This window comes from Cupressus sempervirens, chromosome 2, assembly GCF_028749045.1.
Source record: "Cupressus sempervirens isolate cs-2001-9-10 chromosome 2, ASM2874904v1, whole genome shotgun sequence".
Classification (NCBI taxonomy): Eukaryota; Viridiplantae; Streptophyta; class Pinopsida; order Cupressales; family Cupressaceae; genus Cupressus; species Cupressus sempervirens.
This window is the reverse complement of record NC_143119.1, coordinates 404,375,237-404,394,624: the sequence shown is the minus strand read 5'-3', so window position 1 is coordinate 404,394,624 and position 19,388 is coordinate 404,375,237. Positions and strand designations below refer to the sequence as shown.

At 33.8% G+C, this 19,388-nt stretch overlaps 1 protein-coding gene across 3 annotated transcripts in view; it reads right to left on the bottom strand.

Annotated features, from left to right (window-relative positions):
- Window positions 1-10,990: 10,990 nt before the first annotated feature.
- LOC149572837 (zinc transporter) overlaps window positions 10,991-19,388 on the bottom strand; it is a 148,549-nt gene continuing 140,151 nt past the window's right edge. Inside the window, exons 11-12 of one of the 3 annotated variants that reach the window (XR_016359985.1) lie at window positions 11,521-11,689; window positions 10,991-11,405 (exon numbers count right to left, since the gene is read on the bottom strand). The gene's annotated coding sequence lies outside the window, so the exon portion shown is untranslated. Of the gene's footprint in view, window positions 11,690-19,388 lie in introns of all 3 variants that reach the window. The other 2 variants (XR_016359986.1, XM_089813912.1) reach the window with 2 other exon arrangements.

Sequence of the window (19,388 nt, the reverse complement as noted above, 5' to 3'; positions counted from 1 at the left end):
GTTCACAAAATTCTAAAGATGTGTTACTCTCTTCGGGTTACCTAATTTCTTTAGTTATCCTAATGATTTCATGACCTTGTAGCATGAAGTTAAGTTGGGGGGAATCCCTCCAATCTTGTGTTTCTTGGATGATTTCAAATCAAGCTTCATTTATTGGTCCTTTTAGCAAACCTCCACATGTGACATCTCAACAATTCAAGGTATGTGTTCTGGTGTTATTAAACATTTCTATTATATGAACACAAGGACTTATTTGTAGTTTTCCATTTTATCAAATATGTATTCATTTTAATAACTCTACCTATCATTTGTAAAACTAAAATTACTTACTTAATGATAGAGTTATTGAATGGATGATATTTCTTTACTATGCTTGATATGCTTGGTTTTGAAAATATGGTTATAGGTCTCTCATTGTGGTGTGATGATCTTAGAACCAATACCAATTAATGATGCTTCTCTACACAAGAATTGCCTAACACACCACGTTGGCTTTGTTCATATTGTATGCACTTGCTAGCTATATGGTGCATATCCATTTCTCTTGTGTTTTACTATTTAAGATTGCATGCAGATTTTGGTAGAGGTTGTTCACCACCTTGAGATGAGATTTGTTTTCCATGATGATTAATCCAATGGAGGAAAATATGCAGCATGGGATCATGATTATTCAAGAACACATCTAATGATACTTTGAATACATTGCCAGCTACCACATGCCTGCCTTGAGATGTGTATACTTCTCTCAAACATTTTATGGACACATTGGTGACTACTATTGGTTTTCACTCCATACTCATGTATTTGGTAATGAAGGTGTGTTACTCACAACTTTATATTTTCCTATAGTGGATTATTTACAAGCTTCACAAAAATAGGATTCATATCTTGAGGAGATGTCATCTTATTCTGTTAGCATAGAGAAATATGAGAATCATTATCCTTGTGAGTAATACTCTTACCCAAGTGTCCTAGTATGTTCTGAAGCTCTCCACTCAGTTTTTGAATTTAGTGGTGAGAGATACATAGAACAAAAATGTTTCTAGTGTAGTGAATTGTAATTCCAATTCTTATGAGGGTATTCTTGGTGATCATTTCAAATTCCTTATGCAATCAAGTCTCAACAGTGCCTTTTGCATGGTCATGGTCAAAAATCAAACTTTGGATGGTATCATTTTTTCATCACCCATGTCAGGATTTCATTTATTTGGTCATTCTATGCAGTTATTGAAAATTTGAAAAAATAAAATAATAATAATAATAAAAATAAAAGATCCAACAATGAAAACCTTCGGGCGTTGTTGGCCAGTTAATATATAAAAACAGGTTTCCAACAGATGTTAACTGCAAAATAAATTCTTAGTGGTGAAAACTATTTTTACAGCGCCATTAAAAGCAGTGAGTGATTAAAAATTGGCTTGCCAACGATCACTTGTCATTATAAAAATGTGAAAAAAAGAAAAAACAAAAAACAAAAACAAAAATTGAAAAATGCAATAATTAGTGTTTCTCATTTTTCTACTAATCATTCTTTTCAAGAACACTCATTGGTTTCAGTGGTTCTTTCTTTTTTGGCACCTCTTGTCGCTCACTCCTACAGCTCTACTCCTCTTTTATCACCCCTAGTACATGTTACATGATCTGTGTAGGTGTTTCAGAGGATTTTGGTCCCTATTAGATGATCTCCAGTGCTTCATTTGATGATGGTGGCCCCATGGATTGCCCTCTTTATCCCAAGTTTTATGGTTCCTTTCAATGATCTTCTCTTTGATACTTTCAATCAAATGGTGGTATTTTGTGGTGTTGCAGTTATGGATGCGTTTCTTCATTCATTGTTGTTGATTCCTCACTTTTAGTGGTGATAGATGCTGAGTTACTCTATGTTCCAACATTGGTCTTCCTGCACATGCATGTTGGTAAAACAATCAATTTTGTTTTTCATTATTTTATCTCTTAACTTTGTTTGTATTGCTTATAATATTTGATCATTATGCAACACCCCTCCTTATCTTCTCCTTGTTTCTCATGGATGGTCAACCTTTAAGTTGGGGGGAGGCATGTAATTCTATTATCTTCCATCCATCACCCTTACTAAACCCATCATATTATCCATTATATCCATTATATCCATCATGCAAAAGCCTTTGTTTTGTCTCTCATCTCTCTTGTCTCGCCCATTTAAACTCCCCTTGTGCAAATTGAGATAAATTTCTACTGTATGAAACCTTTGGAACCATGATGCTATCACAAATGCAAATAAAAGGAAAAAAAAAAGATAAAAGAGAAATAACTGGTGAAAATTTGAAAAAGATAACCCTATTAAAGAAAAAAAAAAAAAAAAAAATAGCTTGTCATGTGAAGCCAAAAAAGGGATTTGTGTTTATGTATTATCATGGTTCGAGGTGGAGACAAAGCCAAAATACATAAATCTAAAGTGCTTCCAGTTAAAACTAAAGAGCACCTGATGATAATGATTGCATGAGGACGTGCAATAAGCTAAGTTGGGGGTAATGATGAGAGCAATTTATGTCCCAGATTGTGCCATATTTTAACCTTTGTATAAACCTTCACATTCATTTCAATTTTTATTTTCTATTCCATTTTCTCCTTCTATGTTGCAAATAATTCAATATTTATGAGTAATATTTAATATAGTTATTAGATAGAATATGTGAATAAACAAATGAAATTGTATTTATCTAACAAGTTGGTAATGTGTTAGGGTTCTTCCTGTCATTTGCTATGCATCTTCCTGTAGCTTTTTCATCATTACAAATCTCCATCAACTTTGAAATAGACACATTTGTTGCAAATATTATCCACCATACATAATAATACATGGAGATGATAGCAAGGAGATTTAATTGAAGATGTTAAATAACCCATGTTGCATATTTATCAACTAAAAAAACCATGGTTGTCTCCACCGTAGATTTGTGCCAAAAGATTATGTACAACAAGAAGATGTCAAGAAGGATAGTGTATATGTGAACAACAAAACAAACTTGATCAAATATTACTCCATATTGCTACTAATAATGCAAGTCTCACGCGGAAATCAAACCAGAATATTCTAAACCATTTTAAAACCATACTATTCCCAAATTGTTTCAAAACCATATTGGCTAAAGATGGTATTGTTGCTACAAACAATAACAAAATGTTACCTATTCTACTCGTACCTACATGAATCATGTGGATAGAATAAACGCCATTTGCTCTATATTTGTAGTTTGTTACAACTAAACCTTCTTCAAAACCATGACTCAAAAATGATGGATGAAGACAATATTGTTTTTTGAACTACAAAAAAATTGTCTATTCTTTGCAAAGCCGCAAGTTTTTGTTATAGATTTGTTATGTAATAGCCATTCTTTAGATGGCATGTATATCAGAGCAGTTAATAAGTTGTTAAGCCTGCATATATATAAGCAGTGTGAGATATAGTGTGGAGAGTAGTGTACAGGTTTTACAAAATGCACAGCATTGTAATAGATCATTATCATTTGGAAATATGAAGTTTATATTTGCATGATTACAAAGACTTAAGACTACTACTTAGTTTCATCACCAGGGGGCTAAGGAGGAAGGGTTCACTCCAAAGTTACCTGGTGATCTCATTTTATTTCTATATGAGGTGCATTTAAGTTAGTTTCCATTTGTATTTTAATTAGCTTAGCATTACATAGTATATATTTAATCATAGTATATTAGTTTATATTTTCAATATCCGTATTTGATTAGATAATAATATTTCATATTAATTAGATTATGAGATGATAATTTATTAAGAGTTGTAATTATTTTTATTACAGATTAGTTTTATTGAGTTATTTATGTTTCTAATATTCTTGTCACTAGGAAGTGACAATTCCTATCGCTGGGTTTATTTCATTTCTCATAGATTGAATTTCATGTGTTGTAGCTACATTCATAATCCCTCATTTCACAACTATCATCCCTTGATGGCATATTGCTCGGACGTCTTTCGCAAGCTTATGCTCTCGTATTGACATGTATAGACTAGAGAAATTTTGTCATAAAATTGTTAATTCTTTTGTTATTATTTGCCCCAGTGTTGGCCTATCAATTTTCACCTCAAACTTATCTCTCATAGATAAGAATATATTACAAGGGATTGTAATTGGAACTTCTTCACAAAGAAATATTAACCTTATGACCTTTAATATCAACTTTTCAAACTTCCTGTGAATATGTTATCATCCTTTTAACGGCCTAGCAACAAGTCATGTCATGCTTCCCTAGTTCAAGAGGTATCCTAATAGCATAAGGTCTTCTGATTGAATAATTAATTTTATTTGCGCCATGTATTTGTCCAAGGTTGTCTCTAATGAACTATTAGACTCCCTCTCATAATATCAATCATCAAGGATATTTGTTTCAAGAGCCTCAGATCATCCAACATAGTCATCAGATGATTAATGAATCTTAAATCACAGCTTCTTTAGAGCTACTATCATAATATTGAGTTTGTACAATATTTGGTAGCATGTCCAATGTTCCAATCTTCTTTCTTGCAAGGACATCCTCAAAGACAAAGGAAAAGATTAAGGAAAATGACTCTTTATAGCACATATAGAAGTACAAATAAGAAAGAGACTACAACGAGTAGATAAGTGTCATACTGAAAGATGAGAAATATTTACCTACACATGAAGGTCCATAGAAATAAAATCATAAAATGTCTTCTTAGTTTATTTTAGAATGAAACATCTCCCCTCTAAAGTTGGTCCAAGTGGAAATTGAACATTTGTTATTATCCCCACCACAATGTAAAATTCTAACTTTTTTATCCTTTGAACAATTTTGCATCCCATCATATATGATTGACTTCATCTCTGACATCGTCGGCAGTAGATAGCCAGAACATAGGATCCATTAATCTGTTTTGTAACTTGTAATAACACTTGTGAATATTTTATATAGAATCTGCTAACTCCAACTGAAGAACCTGCTCAGATCTCTCACTATCAGAATCTAGTTATGTGGTCATTTAATTTTCTATTTCATATGTTGAGTCAACATTCCTTTCTTGCTCTTGAAATCTTATAGGTGTGTTAGGGAACCTACTCTGATACCATGTTAAAAATAGGATCCATTAATTTGTTCTATAACTTGTAATAGCAATTGTGGATATTGTATATGTTTTCCAAGTTACAATACGAATAAATATATATGTGATATAAAGAGGCATGTCTCTTTAATATATTAACTTACATTAGTTGTAGTTATAACATAAGTAATATACCCTCGATATATTATAATGGTTATATATATAGACACACGCATGCGCGTGCGCACACACACACACACACACACACACAGTTAACACAAGTTAATTATTCCATATATAATATTTGTCATATATTATTTATCTATCTCATATATAATATAATTTATCTGACAAAATTATAACATTAACAGTATATGTATATGTGTGTGTGTGTGTGGGTGTGATTATTATTATATTAATTACATAATAATGACTAAACATGTCTCATGAAGGGGCATGTCTCTTCTTGGCTCATTCTCAATATAAATACAAGAGATCACTGCCATTAGAAAACACATACTTTACAGGCAGTGTTATACGTTTGCAACAATAGTTATAAAACATAGTTAATTGGTTAGTTTGGTGACTACAATTTAGCTTCAATTATATTTTTTGATGGACAATTGAGATACATTAGTGCATACGACTCTTGTTTACTATATTTAATACAATGAAAAATACATAGCTTCTCATGCTAATTTGGTTCTCCATCTTGCACAATATTTGTGTAATGCCTTAGAAATGCCATGCCTCCTTTATTGCTTGTATGATCATCATGCCATTCTCTTGTACAATCATTAAACACCTTCACTTTCTTGCAGATTTAAACGCAAGAGTACATCAATTGGCAAGGCTTAGATAACTCGTTGAAGCAATGAAATAGTAAATGTATAATGCTCATTATATAACCACAAAATACCATAAATTGTCTTCTACACAATAAAAATAATTAATGCAATGAGATTATGGTTGATAAACTATAGCCACCAACTATTAATAATGGAATTACTACTCACCAATAGATAGATCACAATGTCAACAAATTGCAATTCAAATTAGTACAAGTCAATAGTTATTAATTGATCATTGAATTATATTAATGTTGTGAATGAACATTTATGTTGTATTAACTCTATCACCCTAAATAGGCACTAGTTGATCTAATTTGTCCTATAGCCTTTGAATTGATTATAGAACAATAAATCAAGAATCATATTGCTTGAAATCCTCTTATTTAAAAAAAATGATCACAAGAACTTTAAGATCCAATTAATTAATTCTTACATAAGCCTATCCAAATTTTGCAATGCCTAATGTACCAAAGAAATCACAATTAAATGTGTTTCATGTTTGTTGGCTTACCTTCCAATGGCTTTGAGCATTAGGAATTAGATAAATCTTTAAGAGTTATTACAATATACACTAGGGAACCAATGATTTCACTTTAGTCTTGCCTATATGTCCATTGTTTCATCCCACAAAAAATATTTTTAATCATACCATGTCTAGCTATTCAGTGAAAATCAAGAATAACTTGCTCAAATATAGAAGATGTCTTGATTACTTGTCTAATAAAAATATTCCGATTGTATGCTAGTAATAATGCAAGCAAGAAATAAATGATTACTACTAAAATTCCACTAGGAGATCCTTGGATCTAACATAATGTCCATAATGAATTACGATTAGCCTCTTAAGTACAAGATCAATTTTCACATCACACTGACACAACCATGTACGAATAGTTGAGTCGGCCTTAAATCAAGATTTTAATTTTAGAAATAAAGTGATCATTTCACAAATATAAAAATTTAATAAATAACTTCAATCACTTTCACAACTACAAATCTAACCTAAGTAAGAAAGAGGTACAAGACCAATCCCTAGCTATGAGCAGAAGTTAGTCCTTTTGACGCCATAATTAAAAATACCCATATTTATTTAACAAAGGCCACCATTACAACCTTTCTTCTGGAGTAATTACATCTCTTTAACATAATATAAACCATATTAACACTAATCTTATACTTAAATTTTAAAAAATGATTTCCCTTCTATAAACTTTATCTCATCACCAAAAATGTCTGTAATTATTTCTTCGGACATATCATGAGATTTTCCAAATGTAATCTCAATGGCATGCACCTGTCAAAATTTGACATCCACACCTAGATCTCACCAACAAAGGTAAAGCCTTCTTTCCCACGTACATTTGCAAACATACTTGATCGAAGAGTTTACCAAATTCAATTAAGTTAAGAAGCAATTTAAATGTAATCCCCACTCATGATAGAGCTTTGCAAGAAGGGGATCCTTGCTAGAAACTAATTAAGCCGATAGGCTTCACTCCTTGGGAATCCTTGACTAGTTTGTTCGGATTTCTCGATAGTCTTACACTGATAAAAAGAGTTGCGGTGCTAGAAAAGAGCTTTATGGTTGTCGAGTGTGGAACCGAGAGTATTCATAATGCATAGTGGCAGTTTCATGGTAAACATTCTTGGACCATCTACAATGCAAGGAACTTAAGATCACCACAACTACAGACAACCTTCCTCTGAATCACAGACTAATGTATCGTATTGCGTGGGGGACTTCCATTGTGAATTGAATCAAAGCTTAAAATAAATCGATATGAGATGAGATATCGCTGGAAAACATCTCTAACCATTTTTTTTTTAGCTACTCTTCTACATTGGCAATTCTATCTTTAAAACAAAAATAGAAAGAAAAACAATTCTTATAACACTATAAGATGGTTTGAAGCCCTGAGTGGAAGGAATGCATTGGCTATTCTAAGCACATTCTGATCAGTGTTGAACTAAAATAAATTGTATTTCAAAGAGAATCATAACAATCATTCCATTATGTCTAAGGAAGTGATCACTTTCAAAACTTGGGATATGCCTTGATTTCTTTAATGATCTCCTCTTTATCTGAATAGAGAATGTAACAATCTTTTAATGTCTTCAGACAAAAGGAAGCCACAAATCTGCCGCTGAAAATGTCCTTTTCATCCAACATTGTAGCCAATATAATATTACATTTCTTTATAGGAAAATATCTTTTCTAAAGAAAAAAAATGTATATACATTTTAAACTACGTGCAAGAGACGATATTTAAATGTTAGTGAGTTTTATGATTAGATAGTCAATAATAAACCAACATTTAATCTATAAAATAAATATATAATTAATGCTCAATTTTTATTATAAAGAATTATCATAATAGAACTTGATATTAAAAAATGAAAACTTTAAAAACATATAGTTACTTAAATTGCCAAAGTATAAGAAAGCGGTGCTAAAAATGGTTTTTACAGCTCACTTCTTCGAGCTAACATTGCGTGGAATTTGTTAATTTTGTTTTTCCAAATGAAGAGGGAGGCAATGCTAGCCTACTAGGGAATGAGTTTACTTTTCACCTCTTGCCTCGTGCATCTGCTTTTGAAGTTCACTTTTGATGATTAATCTATTTTGAAACCCAAGATTTGAAAGTGTGATTGAGAATTTGGTGATTTTCATCCTTTGTGATATATTTATCCAACTTGAAGAGTATAAAACTAAACAACCTAAAAGTGGCAAGATTTTGAAGGTCTATATATTTGAATAAGTTTTTCTAATCAATTGCGTACCAATATCCATGGAGGGTGATCCTTACAAGTCTATCGGGTCGTTCCAAATGGGGAGGGAAGCCAAGTGGAATCAAAGTTAAAAACTTTAAAGTAAAACCACATTGATATGCATGCGCTCAACTAGTTTGATGATTATTTCAAAGGTAAGGTTTGCTATTATGCACAAAGGGCATGGCTCTAATTAATGATTCTTATTTTATCATGAGTTTTAGTCAATTTTTAGATGAACATGATCATGGAATGGAGAAACGAAGTCAATGGTAGGAGCCATAAATTTTAGAAACAAGGGAAATTTTATTTAAAAAGGATCACAAGGAATTTTTGATAAAGGTCAAACACAGTCTTATGCATGTTCAAATTACAACACCGACATTAAAATCAAATTAAAAAAATTAATTTTTTTATCATCAATTTATATTAGGTTAACCTTTGTAAATTAATGATAAATGTTTTTATAAATTTTATATATGTTAAATAATATTTTCATTATGTTAACATCTATTAAATCTTAATATTTTAATCTTAATATATCTAAATTGACATTCATTAATTTACTTATATTGGTCCATTTTGTTTTGTCTTAAATAAGTTACTACGGTTTAGATGTTATGTACAAAATGACTTTTTTATGAAAATTGGGTTTACTCTAAGAACAAAATGAAAGGAAAACAATTTTTATAGCTGAATAGACCACTCGCTTGACATTTTTTGGTTACTCCATTGGGCACAAGCAACCCAAGCTTTTAATTCTTAAACATTTGATCTATACAAATCAGCATATAAGGCATGAGGTAGGATATTTGAAGCACAAATAGAGAGCTTTTGTTGCTTAAAATATATACGCAGAGTCTTAACAATATTATGATATTGCTATCAAGTTTTAACTGTGTAGTTTTTGAGTCAAACTCATCATGCTGCACCATTGTGAACATCAGCTAGATCCAATGAGTGCTAAGTATTCCAATCAATTCAATATATGGGTCAATGAGTTTGACTCAAAAACTACGCAGTTAAACCCTGATAGCAATATCATAATTTGACTTACTGTGGAAAATACCTCCTACTTATCTAATATGTCAAGGAATATTAATAAAACTAAGCACATCATTAACCAATTGATAAAATATTAACAAAGAAATAATTAGTTTACAGAATAATAAAACTGTTAATATGTCAAGTGAAATGCATACTAAAAAGCCTCAAGGGAATGTTGTGATGACCAATACACTTACTAGATTAAAAGTGTTTAAATTATGTTGATTATTTATATTAACATTTCTTTTATCTATATAATAAAATATCGTTCAATTGACGCATCACACTAAATTAAAATATTAATAATGGCTTATATTTCATTAGCTAAAATATTAGATCCTAAGAATTTGTGTTTTGTTAGCTTTTTTAACAATAATTAGATTGTAGATTTTGATTTAATAGATTTAGTTTTTCAATTAAATTTTATGAGCTCAATAATTATAGTTGATACTATGGTGTTTTAAATTTAATTATTGTTGTTTGACGAGTTCGTAAATTTTGGGACTTACAAGTTTATGCAACCTCCATGGTGACTCGAAGTAACATCATGTGCACCATTTGAAAGGCTAAGTATCCCAAATCTACAACCTAGATATCTCAAAAACACTCACACTCCATGTCTCATATCATGATGGAAACCATTGCAATAGTTTACAAGAGCTGAAAAAATTTACTATAGATGAAAAATGGTACAAAGAATTGACAAAAGTTGCACAGAAGAAAAATTATTAGAAAGACAAGATGCACCTCAACAAAGAAAAGTTTAACAGGGTATATTACATGGCTAGCAAGGAAAGCAAAATAATAAAAATTTAAAATTTTAGTTTATTAATTTAGTTGGCATGCAAAGAGAACTACCAAAGATTGTTCCAAAACAATATGAAGACAACGGTTTGGCTATCCGACAACACACCCGGAATTGTTTCAAGCAATATAAAGACAATTGTACGACCATTGGAAAACATATTGATGCCTTCCCTGACGTAACCAACATGTAGCCTGCTCACGGGCAATAACATAACTTTCATCGTGAATAATGTAATTCAATCAATCAATTGAAAATGAAAAATAGCAAGACTGACAAATATTACGATGCTTTACCATTCTAATTACTATCAGAACTTTGTTTTGAAGAACCCATTGTAATTCTACGAAATACCTACAGCGGGGTTCACAAAGGAGGACAAGCTTGGACCTGATAGCACACGAGCATTGTAACAGTGCAAAAAAGGTAATAAGGACAACTGGATGAAAAATAAGATCTTTATAAGATATTCATTTGCTGCTATTCAGATTAATTTACAGTTGTTTCCCGCGACATCTAAAACTCCAGTGGAAAACTTGGATGCTTAGAAAATCTACCAGCCCTTGACACATCTCCAGCAGGGAATACTTGAATAGGAAATCACTATAAAACAATGGATGCAAACTAGAAAATCAAATAAAACCCCTTTAAGTAGCATCGCCAAGAGCATTCTTAGCAGGGTGAAATTGAACTAATTTAGGATTTCATTTTCATTCATAGCAACACAATAAAACTTGCTATCTAGTTGTTCTTGTCTACTGTTGCCACGTGAAACATCATGCACCGCATAACCTATCCTATCATAAGCTCAAATCAAGCCATCTGAAGCAATGACGAAATCCCTTTAGCCATCTGATTCCTTTCAAACAACCAAATATGTAAGTACCCTCACGAGCTCCAGTGCCTACTGAATTTATCAATGAATAAAAGCAACACAGCTAACATATTGATCCATTTGCTTCAATAACAAATACCTCGAGGATGATGAACAGCAGATCTTGCCGTGAATACAAACATCGTCGCCTACCATTTACATTGCTTGCAATGGGCATGCCAAGCTTTCTAACTGTTGCTAGTTATGATTCATCCATCACATACAATGAAGGAAATGGTTCCAAGGGAAATGGAACAGCATACTAAACCCTACAAGCGAGTAGACATAAAATTTAATATTTCATCGTGCTTAATACAAATTACTGCGCATTACAATTTAATTGCGCTAATTCAATTTACATATTGAATAATGGAAAGACTACTGACAACGTATAAATCCGCCAATATCAATTCATACAGCCCTACAGGAGTAAAATGAATATAAAAGCAAGTGCCTAGTACTATTTGCCAAAGATCATAAAATAATTGTAGCATGTATAAAAGCCTAAGATATTCCAACAATGAAATTAAGGTTCAAAGTAGGCTGGGAATAATATGCTAAGGTGTTTACTCCTCCATGGACAAGTCACAAGACCAAAGAAGCAAAAATTGTTTAAATATTTCAATTAATCGTGGAACAGCATACTCGGCAATTTTTTTGCTGTTCAAATTGTAACTTCCAAATTAATCGTTGACTGGCGATTGGACCCATTTTAACCCAATTTCTTCGCGATTAACCATTATTTCAGAGTTATCCGTGCAGTGTGGTTTTACGCACGAGTCCAACATTTTATTTCAATGGATTTCAACACGGTTTTTTACAGAGTATGTATTATCTCCACATGGTAGGGTTGATATATAGATGCTCAATACAACGAAGCCATGGGTTAGTTACTGCATAGTTTTTTTTAGCCATAATGCTATTCAAGATCTCTCTTTTCCTTAACGGGAAATGAGAGATCAACAGTAAATCATTAATTTCATTAATTCAAATAAGACTAAAACCAATTATATATTTATAGCTTTTGTCAGTTTTAATGTCATTTACACCTTCTTTGGGAACCTCTACTTGTGTTAGTCAATATTCAATTTTCAAGTTCTGTTCACTACATGGAGTCTGGATTATTCCTTGCAATTGAATAAATTTTGTGCAACTGTAAAGCATTAATATAGGATTTAAATTTATTTAGGATTTCATTGGCTTTGAATGTTCCGTATGTAAATTACAGATTAGGATTTTAGAATCTCAAATGTTTTGGAAAGCTGTAATGATCTTGTTATATAAATATTATATAATTATTAATTTAAAAATGGAAAAATTTGACAAAAGTCAAATCTACGAAAATTAAGCATTTTTTTTTTTTTAGCCTGGAGGAGATTTTGAGCTTGATTAAACAGTAAAATTATGAAAAATATCATAACTCATGGTGGTCTACAAAGTTTCGAAGGCTAATTTGGGCTTGGTAGTGGGGTATGTGCACCTCAACCCCAACCTATATTACCACAAGACCATGCCAAGAGCGCTGCTCAAGGATTCTGCTAATGGGACTACCCCAAGTCCCCATGATAGGCACTAGCCCCCAACTCCCCATGATAAGCACTAACCCAAAAACACCATGCAAGATATTGCCTGTAATGTTCCTCTTTTTGGAACATTAGAAATATTGAAGTCTTATTTTATGCAACATTAAATTGATTCTAAGACATAGGCTCAAAATATTAAAAAGGTCGACTTAATGTTATATAAAGGACAAAGGGGCAAGGAGGAACAAGACGAAATGCCTTAGGGAAGTCGAAGAGCCACAAGGGAATAAGGTGAAAACCAGAGAGGAGCCGAAGAGTCTTGGTTTGCATATCAAAAGGGGAAAGAGGCTCATTGTTGGATATGCTTGATTTTATTATTCAGTTCAGTTTCCTCTCTTGTGAGAGTCTCAGAAAGCTTCAGCTTTCAGCTAGTTAGAGGATGGAGCCCCTCGTGCTAGTAGACAGTGGATGCAAACTCATTGTCCTAGGCAACATCATTTCAAGTGTTTCAGTAGCGCTTACAGGTTCTTATTCTAGTATTCCAATCTAACTGTTAATCTATATTTAGGATTGGATTCGTAGTGCTGGTTATTGTATTGCTGTTGTATAATACAATAACATAATTTAGTGAGTTATAAGAGTTGCTGATTTTACCTTACTAGTTTGTAATTCATGGTTATATGTTTGACTTCTTAGATGCTATTGTGAAATAACAGGTTATATTCATCTAAAGAATCTTCTGGTCTTATTATAGCATTGTATTCCATTTTTGCTTGCATCTGAGTCTGAATGTGTATCCGAGAAAAGTGATTTAATTTCCATTGGAATTGCCCATTGGTTTTCGAATGTGCTGGAAATTATCTGCAAGGTTTTATTTCCGAGTGTTTTGTTGAAAGGAAACAACAGCAAATATCCAACCAAGATATTACAGTGGTATCAGAGCCTCAGGTCTTGCCATCTTGTGGGTTGAACAGGAGTCTCCAATGTAAGTACTTTACATCAGCTAATTCACAGAAACAAGAAGAGAACATTGGGCAATATCCAGTTTGACCAAACAAACACAAAGTTATGCATATAACAGATTATGCATCAATATATATATATGCACAGACTTAGAAGTGGAGGTCAGTAAGACATATACTGTGGACAGTACTGAAATATTGAAGACCGTCATCTATTCATGATGACCAGAGCCATTGTATCACACATTATTCTAAGGCCCCGTGATGATTGAAGAGTGAAAAGGAACATATGCCGTGTAAAGAAGAATTCAGAGGACTGTACCAAGAAGCAATTGGAGTCAGTCTGTGCAAGTACAAAACACACAAAACATTCAGGCATGGAGTTTTATTTTGTCCTTCCGAATTAATGGAGGAATTCATTTCTTGAGAACATTTCAAAGATATAAATAGAAATAATTATTGATATTCAATGACTATTATACACGAATGATGTATTAAGTGGTGGAAAGATCAAATTTATGTGGGGAGTCTCCAGCAGTGATATACGCACAATGTCTTCATGAGGGGAAGCACTTCAGCTAACCTGGTTTCTAAGAAAATACTTAATCGGCAAAGATTTTACAGGGCATAAAATTTTTGTGAGGATCTGTATTCCGGTTATCAGCAGCTTGCATTTCTATAAATTCTTCCTGTCGTGTGTAAGTGTGGTGTGCAAAGGTGAATACGATAGTGAATATGAAGTATCAAATGGTTCAATCATACTCCATGACAAATAGAGGCAAATTAATATGAAAGAATCCTCCATCAGATTTCACTCTACGCCAATGGTCATAGGTGACAACGAAGATATGAAGCTTGGAATATGATTATGGTTGCATAGAACAAAGCATCGACAGAGTAGAGACTATCAGAACAAATGGTCAATCCAAAACAAGGGGTATTAGTCTCTTTACATTTCCATAATAGTATATCAAGTGGGCCAATAATTATTAACAAAAATTGGAGCTTAGCAGTCAGGAAGTTTCCATTCCCGAGCAAGCAAGCGAACACCAATATTGGAATTGAAGGATTTCCTTGGTGAGTCATTGTCGTGGTGTGATGTATGCAACCTTCCAAGAAAAAGAGTGCTACTTTCCAAACACTTCGGTGTCCTATATACCTGTATGGGCGTCTGATATCATACAAGGCTAGAGCGTTACAACACCCACTCCAAGTTCCCTCTATCATTACTCTTTCGAGATGAATTAATTTTGAAGTAGAAGTCAATCTATCATGTGCAGTAATGAGACCAATCGCAATTGCATATTTCCTTTGGATACTGTCAATAAAGCCCGTGGGCAAGATGCCACGTATTCCTGAAGGGATCAAATTTGTATGTACCAGGGAATAAACCAAATAAATTTAAACTTTGACAATAACTGCCGAATATTGAAGATGTGGAGTTGTGGTTGACGGTTACGTGGAAGCTTGAGCTCCTACCATTAAGTGAATAACCTTATTCTATGCAAAAGACAGATGGAGTGAATCATTCCAAAATGACAAAATATTGAACTTATGGTAGCAGTTGGACATTTATGAGAAAGGAGAAATCTGGGGGTGTTAGTCTCGACATCTAGTAAACAGATTGCTAGCTATAACGAGCCCCATAACTAAGAACAGGGGACTCAAGAGCCACAAGAATTATCCAAATCACTCACGGAATATAGGTCTATGTCCGGGTGGAGGCGGTGTAAGAAGATCATATTGACACACGTCCAGGTTAGTTAAGAGTTGAGTTTGGAATAATAAGAAGATTATACGTTAGCAAGAGCAGTTTTGTCTGTGGTCAATCCAAACTCCTATACCCTTCTAGACAAGACTCCATTATATCCGGGTTGAGCTGGACATTCCATTGGCAACAAAACGTGAACAAAACACATTTTAGCGCCGACATCTGAAGACTAGATTTACAGAGGAGGTAATCTCAGCCAACTCACGCAAAGTATAGCAACTAGTCAGTTGCGAGATTCACCAGTTACTATAGTCAAGTATGACAGTGAGCTGAAGACGTGCTTCCCCCATCATTTTCCAAGCCGTGATAGCAGTGTGATTGTAGTTCCAGGAAGTTAGTAGGTGCGATAGAATCTAGAGAAGAAGATATAGAGTTGTTGGCAGCTATGCTGGAGTGTTATGGATGAAGGTGGAATACATTCATCACTGCAGAACCGGACCACCATATCAGCTCACGTCAACAAGTCACGAGATGCTGATGTATGTTTACTTTAAATTCTGAGTTATATCATTTGGACTCTTTTCCCTTGAGTTAATTTGGAGTGACAGTCATATTTTCACTGAAGTCAGGGTTTGCACACTAACTGCTTAACAATATACCTTACATCCAAACAAGGAATATTGGGTTATAACTGCCTCAAATCATTACAGTTAAACAGTAAGTGTTAATTTCGATGCCAAATAACAACAGTTGCAGACTGAGCAGTTAGTAGAACTGGAGTGACAGATTTGTATTGATTAATTAACAGCAAGCAATTATTAGGAGTTTGGAACAAAGTTTGAAGAAACATCTCAAAGAGATAGGTAATCAAGCTCTTCTTTTATTTAGCGAAGTTCAGAAGACCTGGAAAGTGGCCTGGCACTGTAGACAAATCTAAGACTGAGAATATAATGCTACAAGAGCAAAAATGAATGATCTTGCTGCTACGAATCAGCATAATATAGAAAAGCACAGAGTATCAATTGCTATATTTGTAGGTATTAAATTGCTCAATTAATTAGAGAGAGATCAAATTGTGAGCATTCGTAGTATTGGTAAATGTGACAAGAAAAGATACCCTAAGAGGCTATCCAAGCATCAAAGATGTATTCTGACAGCAGCATTAACTGAAGATCCCTACACATTAGTTTTCTATCTTATTGAAGAACACCCATTTGGACAGTAAGGAAAATACAGGGCTAGGATTAAATCTTGAAAAATAATATGAAGCCACAAGCACAGTTAGCCCATGATTTTGAGGCTGATGTAAGGGCAGAAATACTCTACATTTACAAAGATTATCAAAGACTCCCTAACTGAATTCAGAATGATCTTTCGTTCAGTGATTATATGGATTTTTATCTCGAGCAAAAAAAAATGACTGATATGGCAAAAAGAAAGTATCTAGAGTTGGTCCAAGATCTCTTTTCTAACAAACAACCCACAGGGGTGTATGAAGAATTTCCGATAGACCAGAATTATCATTTAGATGGTCTTGAAATAGAAGAGCTGACAACTACCAATGATCTGCAGCCTTCTCGCAATCACGTAGAAGACGTTACACAAGGTGCAGGTTTCTTCGTGGCTGACTTGGAGGCGAGCTTCGTCAAGCAGATTAATGAAATAGATTGCACACAAGGCAATAACAGTTTAGGACCTTGGCATCATGAACCCTATATTCATGATACTCAGAACATGAATTTAGAGGAACAACCAAGGATGACATTGCAAGACAATTAACAGTTTCAGCAGCGAGATAATGAAATACATGCCTTACAAAATCAATTGAAGGTTAGTGAAGACATGGTTGTGGCATCCTTGGTGCAGTATGACAGTACTTATGAGTTGGTTGAGGAGCTCTACAGGAAGGTCCCAAGGGAAGGGGAAGGTGACTGGCATGTGGCCGATTTACAGAGGGTCAAAACAGCCCTCGAGACTATGAAATCAGATTACTTATATTTGCTATCTGACAGGGATTATATTCTTAAGGTTGCTGAGATTTATGCGGCACAGTCAAATAGGGAAAAGGATGAGATTGAGGATCTAAATAGGAGGCTTAAGAATATTCGGTAGGGATTGAGTGAAACTCAACCATCTCTACAAGGAGCAGAAAATCAAATCAAGCTCATGGAACACTCTCGAGAACATGGGAATAGAATGAGGCAGGAGTTCTTCTAGGAAGTCACTGACGAACTTGAGAGCATTCAGCAGATGTATGACTTGGATTGCTGCCCCAAATGGTTAAATAGCAAAACTTCATAACACTTTCAGCTTGTTGACAACCCTTTGTTTGAAGTTGTAGCTGATTGGACACCCGACAATCCTCTTTTTGTGTTAAATGAAGGATCATCTCTTATTTGTCATGAAAAGGAAGAGTTTGATTTCAGACTTTGGGATCCTGGCTCAGATTCTAGCAGCGAATCTAGATCTCAGTAGGGGAATGATGAATCAACTTCTGTTGTTTATCATTTGATTAGTCCCAACATATTTTTTGATTTCATTCCATTCAGGAGTTGGGTGAATTTTCTTCATCAGCCTCTGAACAGTTTCTCAGTGGAGTATTTTTTTGAGGTTTGTGGGTAGATTCTCAGCATTTTTCATACTCATAGCACCTATGCATTTGAGAATTCTCCAAGTTTATGCCAACAGTATGAACTTTGATGTCCATGGGATGATAGTTTCAATTTTTGAGCAATTCATTTCTTACATCATCCACTTAGGTCAGGTCTTCACATTCTACTGGATTATACATGGACCTGGGATATATTTCTCTCTCACCATAGCAGTGAGACAACGTAATAGAGTTTGGAATCCAGGTGTTGGCCAATTGTATCCATGGTTGGACGAGGATTTTATAGTGGTCATGGTGTTGATTAGTGTTGATCACTTTACAGGTGCAGGTGCTAAGTTTTTTCATAGAGTTATATGGGATCCAGGGATCCAGTTGAGAGATAGATTGCAGAGAGACATCTAGCTTCGCAATATGGCCAAAATTGTTTTCAGTTTGGATTATAGGGCTGCGTACAGACTCTTATGGGATCCTGGTACTAATTGCTTGAGGACAAGCAATTTTAAGGAGGGGAAATTTATAATGTTCCCTTTTTGGAACATTAGAAATATTGAAGTCTTATTTTATGCAACATTAAATTGACTCTAAGACATAGGCTCAAAATATTAAAAAGGTCGACTTAATGTTATATAAAGGACAAAGGGGCAAGGAGGAACAAGACGAAATGCCTTAGGGAAGTTGAAGAGCCACAATGGAATAAGACAAAAACCAGAGAGGAGTCGAAGAGTCTTGGTTTGCATATTAAAAGGGGAAAGAGGCTCATTGTTGGGTATGCTTGATTTTATTATTCAGTTCAGTTTCCTCTCTTGTGAGAGTCTCAGAAAGCTTCAACTTTCAGCTAGTTGGAGGACGTAGCCCCTCATGCTTGCAAACAGTGGATGCAAACCCATTGTCTCGGGAAACATCATTTCAGGTGTTTCAATAGCGCTTACAGGTTCTTATTCTAGTATTCCAATCTGACTGTTAATCTGTATTTAGGATTGGATTTATAGTGCTGGTTATTGTATTGTTGTTGTATAATACAATAACATAATTTAGTGAGTTATAAGAGTTGCTGGTTTTACCTTATCAGTTTGTAATTCATGGTTATATGTTCGACTTCTTGGATGCTATTGTGAAATAACGGGTTATATTCATCTGAAGAATATTTTGGTATTGTTATAG